Genomic DNA, 6,000 nt, shown 5'->3' on the forward strand with positions numbered 1-6,000 from the left:
ATCAAGGTCACAATTTTTATTATTAACAGGAGGTGTAACAGCTGGATTTTTCTATTATCTGAGCACTGTGTTCCAATAATTGGGTGCTAGGCAGTGAATACACAGGGCATGAATACACACGCTGGAGCTGATGGCCTGACGGTGAATGGTCGGCAAGTCCAGGGAGCAAATCGGATTTGAACGGCTGGCACCATGGGTAGATGTCATCTCGCAGTGTGGACCTCATCACCAGGGAGTCCTGAGTTTCCCAGACAAGCCTGATGTTTTCCTTTTTATTTTAAGTACCATTAACTGTTTTTATTTTAAACATACAATATTTATGTTAAACATTTTTATTTAAAAAATACATTATTCAGCCTTCGCCTTTCAGGAAAACAGATTAGGATGTGCACTTCAATATAAACATAATAATGTTTATTATTAATTTCCTCAAAATGTGACTAGTATACTAGACCCTTAAAAATGACACTTATGAACCTGAATAAAACCAGTTAATCTTTTTTTTCTTTCTTTTTGCAGTGGCTCTCTTTTCCTTCTCTTTTTTTTTTTTTTTTTTTTTTTTTTTTTTGAGTGACTTCTATATAGGCAAAATAAAAGTAATCTACAGACTCTTCTTCTCACAAATAGAGATTTTATTTCTACATGTGTGAAGATTTCGAACAACACACCTGTCTTTTGTACTGCTAAAGGAAAACATGTCTTCAGTTGTTTACAAATGAATAGATATATTTATTGAGAATATATACTCATTGATTCTCTCTTCAGTACATTTGAGATGCTATGTATAAACATTCCCTGAAAGTCTAAATATTTTCTAAATTAATTAGCCTGAGACGTTTTGCTATAGTGGCTTGGAATAACCTTTTTCCAAGCTGCTTAATTAATTCAGTGCTTATTGGTACCATTTTTTTTAAATCCCAGTATTGCAGTAGAATAATATAGAGAACCCTGTTAAATATGTGTTTGTGTGTGTGTGTGTGTGTGTGTGTATTATATATATACAGTGGTGGGCAAAAGTAGGTTTACAATTGCTTGTATTGAAAAAGACATGCAGGATATGATTATTACATAGCTTTATTAACTCAAAAGAATGTCACAATGCAACTGTAAACCTACTTTTTCCCAAAACTGTATTGTGATTCATTGAAATAATAACCTTTCATTACTGTCGACACAATGATCTGTGCATTGGAGAAAATGAGAAAATGTAGACAGATAAAAAGAAAGTAAAAAACTATATTTCAACAATAGCAATATCAGCAGTAACACCATAATACATACACACTCTGTTCATTTAAGTGCCTTTTAACCTGAATGAGATCATACTTTATATACTGTCTTGTCACTTGTTTTTTGTTGTCGTTTTGAGGCAGTGAATCTCATTTTCTTTTCAGTAAATCTTCATCTCATCTAATACTCAGAACATATTCAGACTTTCTGAATTGACACCCAAATGACCATTATAACTGGATCATTCGCCCATTTAATCTGGTTATGTCTGTTAAGTCTATTTTATAATCAAGCCTAGTCTTTTTTTTTTTTTTTTAACTGACACCCACTAGTTTAAGAGACTAGACCCATTTGGGTGCATATCTAGATATGCAACCTAGATGTCTCTGGTTGTTTCTTTGGATTTGGGTCCTATTTTTTTTATCCCCGGCATTTCTTGTCAGGAAGTTACACTGAAAGGCTTGCTTGGTATTTAACCCCTTGGAATTACCATACAGCACAGTCCATGTTGATCGTGTCCGTGTAATGTAAGGTGTGTCACACCAGTAGGTTTAAAATCCGGTTGACCCACCATTAATGATGCTAAACAGGGTAACATCCTACTTCTGTTCGGTTATGTTTTTCTCCTGTTGCTAGAACTTGACTTCAGCATTATTAAAAATCTAGTTTTCTGTTAACCATTAAGCTAATGTTTGCTTTTTTTAAAATGCCAATTGATATGTACTGTCTGGGATAATACTTAATTGGGTTTGTCAAATTATATGTTCAATTCTGTCTTCTATATTTATTAGCTAGCATTATTCTGTAAAGGAAAATTCTTTGTTTTTGTTTTTTAATTAACTAGGAATATTTGGTTACTCTGAAATACAGTTCCTATTGGCAAGGCAGAATAAACACTTAATTCTTTCTCTTTCCTTACCAACTTTCAAAGAAGAAGTTATAATACTACCTCAAATAGTGGCCATTTTTTTTCTCCTCTTTTTTGAATACCATTAAGTAGTGGTATATTTTCATCAATTCAATCCATCACAGTTATTCTTCTTTTATCCCCAAATTTTCACCCTTTGGTTGGTGGAACTGATAGAAACTTTCCAATCTGACTGCTTCATCTTCCCCCATTTATTTATTCGTTAAAAACTTTTTCAACTGTATTGAAGTATAATTGACACACCACAAATTTTATGTATTTAGAGTATTACAATTTAATGGTTTCTTGACATATATAGGGGTGGGCAAAAGTAGGTTATCAGCCATCATTACTTAAAAGATAAATTATAAGTAAGAATACACAATAATAAATAGAATAAGAAAAATAATACAATAATTAGTAAATGATAATATAGAATGGACTATTTCACATACTTATGACTGTCAACCTAGTTTGCCCACCTCATATATGTATCATAGTAATCCCCTTGAAAATAATTTTTAAATTATGTGTAGCAAAAAGCAAAGAAAATCCAAAAGTAGCTTTCTATTCTGGGAACCTGAGGGCAGGAAGGTTCACTGGAAGTCTGCTGCTCAGATTAGCATCTCCTAGAGATGCAGCTATGCACAGATCAACATAATCGGAGGCATCGTTTTAAGTACCAGAAAGAAAACATTCACGAATTGCTCCTGATACTTAGTAATTTGTTTTCTCCAAATGGGGAAGCTGGAGCAGGCATTTCACCGGGATGGCGGCATTTGAGTTGCCCTTTATTCCACCAGAATGAAGTGGGTAATTAAGATGAAAAGGGAGCATAAAAGAAACATATATAATGCGTGTCACTACAAATGAGTCTTGACAAGAAGGAATAAATCTCTTGAGGAGTGTGTTTGATTTGGTGACCATTTTCCTTCTCGGGCAAATCTCGGTGTTTGACGTTTAAATTTTTAAACTACTTGGTGAAGCTGAATAATTTTGGAAACTTGAATTCAGTCCTAATGAAGTGTTAAAATTTTTATTAATGCTGATGAAGATGACATGAACTCTGGTTCGTGAACTCGTAAAGGTAGAAGGACTCTTAGAGATGATCTAACCCAATCCTTCCATTCTACAAAGGACAGAATCGAGTCCCAGGAAAGAGGCAGTTACTTGCTCAGGATCTCAAAGCTGGTTACTGGAAGGAAAAAACGAAGAAAACATTCCAACTCTCAAACCAGGAATCTTTTCTCAGAATATATCTTGTTGTGAGACCTGGTTCAAAAAGACTCTCTGCTAAACAAGCACATTCTTGAAATTTACCATTCTACCAAAATATATATGTAAGTCCAATGGGATCACGAATTGACTAACTGGTCAATCGCATCATAAACATTCACTCATTATTACCTTAAAAAGCCCATAAATCTCCACTGAGAAACAAAGATGTGTATCAATTTCAATTCACAGAGATTCCAAGCTTTTCAGGGTGATGAGAAGATATGTAGCATCTGAAGACAATGTATGATAAAATGTCAACCTGAGAGAGAAAGGAACAAGGCATTAGGCTGTTGCTGGTATGAAAAGAATGAAAACGTGGTATGGAAAATCAGACTTGGGAAAGAGAGCAAGAAGAGCTAGAAATACCCGAAGAGGTTTTGTGAAAAACATTGAGCTTGAAGATAGTAGCCGTTTCCGGTATTGCTGAAACTTACCAGCTACAGTCTTTCAGAGCTTCTGTGCGAGAGAATTCGCCTTGTTGGTATGAAAGGGTCTGGACTATTGCCACTGCTGAAGCTTTGCATTTGGTGATGTCTCCTTAGAAGAGAGGTTCTTAAACCAGAGAAGGATCTGTGATTTTGAATGAGAAAAAGCAACAACACTTCTGAACCTTCTGCTGAAGTGTAGCCTGTCCTACAATTGTGAATGGAAACAGCAAAGCCCGTAGCTGTGACTCGGTCATCAATAAAAATTACAGATATTTTCATAGCCTACTACAGTTGTTGCAGTCATTACTGATGTATTGAAAAAGCATTTATGCTCAGCACTCTTTGGAATGTATGGACATTATTAGATCTGCTTTAGATATTATTAATGCGTTAATAAAAAAAACATTATCGTATTATAAATTTCTTGTATTTATTACTAATTTCCACATAATTGTTTTTTATCCATTATCCTAATTAGGTAGAATAATGGCCCCCAAAGATGCCCATGCCCTAATCCCCAGAAGCCGTGGATATGTTACTGTCCATGGTGAAAGGGGCTTGGCCGATGTGATTGAGGATCAGGACCAGGAGGCGGGATTACCCAGGTGGGCTCCATCTAATCCCATGCATTCTTAAAGCGAAATTTTCCCATTGTGGTCAGAGAGGGGGATGGGAAAAGGACTCGATCAGCCTTTGCAAACTTCGAAGTTGGAAAAAGGGAGCCAGGAGCCAAGGAATATATGGGTGGCTTCTACTGGAACAGACAAGGAACCAGATTCTCCCTTACATCCCCCAGAAAGGAACGCAGCCCTGTCAACACCTTCGCTTCAGCCCAGTGAGGCCTCTGTCAGACTTCTGACCTTCAAATCAGTAAGATAATAATTTGTGCTCTTTAAGCCACTAAATTTGTGCTAATTTATTATGCAGCAATAGAAAACTAGCACGCTATTTTATGCATTTAAAAATATTATTTGGGGACACTTCACCAAAGGTGTTCATGCACAGACATAGGTTTAAAATTCCTACTTTGTTGTGTCTATGTATAGAGTTAAAAGGAAAAACCTTAGGCAGCTTGAATTGACACTGGTCGATGTCTATCGGTGCCTCTAAGGTTAATCTGACATATTTTTATGACAATGGTCCAAATGTTCCAGTAAAACTTTTTATAGCAAAATCATAAATATAGTTCTCATTCAAGCTTGGCTTTTTCTCCTCACTTTCTTTCTCAGTGGTTCTTGTTTTTTCTGGCTTCTACCTTTTCCGAACCCGGATTACATTCATTATACGCAACTCATTCATGCAGTCATGGGAGCCAAGGGAAGAGTGACTCTAATCCCTTTAATCGACATTTTTACTTTATTAGCTTCCGAATGAAAGCAGCAGCTACTAAAATATCATGCGAGAGAACTGCAGGAAAACGAAAACCCAGTAAAGAGGACCGAGGCCAAAGGAGATGTGTTTCCCGTTACCAGCGGTGAGAGTCTCTGGTGATTCCTTTTTTGAAATTCTTGGGATTAATTCCTAATTTGTTAAAGCTTGTTAATACAAAAAAAAAAAGATTTTAAAAAGGATTTCCATTTTTTTACCTGTTAAATGTCAGTGGCACGTTTTGAAGTATCTGGTTGTAAAGTTCTAGGGACAGGCTCTACAGAACTTCACCAGCACTTTCTTGTCTGTTGGTTTGAAACCTGTCAGAGAAGCAGTTCTTTGTAGTCCCAAAGAGATGCTTCTTCAATCATGGGAACGACACTCATGAAGCAACCAGTGTACATGCCTTTGTCAGTGACGGTGTTACTGCTGCCGTTAGGGGCAGCTTAGTACACACTTATTGACACGCCACCACCTCGTGTCACAAGCAGTCCTGTTAAATAAGTGCAAATAAAACATTCAAACTACCGCCCTGGCGCTGACTGGTTTTGCTCAGTGGTTAGAGCAATGGCCCACCGACCAATGAGTCACGGGTTCGATTCCGGTCAAGGGCACGTACCTCGGTTGTGGTTTGCCCTGGCTCTGGTTGGGTCATGTGGGAGGCAGCCAGCCGATGTGGCTCTACCACATCGATGTCTCTCTCTCTATCCCTCCCACTCTATCTGGTGATAAATATCCTCAGAGGAGGAATAAAAAATAAAATATTAAAACAACCAAGAAAGGCATTAT

At 36.8% G+C, this 6,000-nt stretch overlaps 1 long non-coding RNA gene across 1 annotated transcript; it reads left to right on the forward strand.

Annotated features, from left to right (window-relative positions):
* The first annotated feature begins 4,338 nt into the window (after window positions 1–4,338).
* Window positions 4,339–5,288, forward strand: LOC118622024. Its single transcript, XR_004957867.1, has 3 exons — window positions 4,339–4,448; window positions 4,640–4,713; window positions 5,207–5,288. It is a non-coding gene; the product is annotated as an uncharacterized LOC118622024 (long non-coding RNA).
* The last annotated feature ends 712 nt before the right edge of the window (window positions 5,289–6,000 follow it).

The sequence above is a fragment of the Molossus molossus genome, unplaced genomic scaffold (genome assembly GCF_014108415.1).
Source record: "Molossus molossus isolate mMolMol1 unplaced genomic scaffold, mMolMol1.p scaffold_m16_p_8, whole genome shotgun sequence".
Taxonomy (NCBI): Eukaryota; Metazoa; Chordata; class Mammalia; order Chiroptera; family Molossidae; genus Molossus; species Molossus molossus.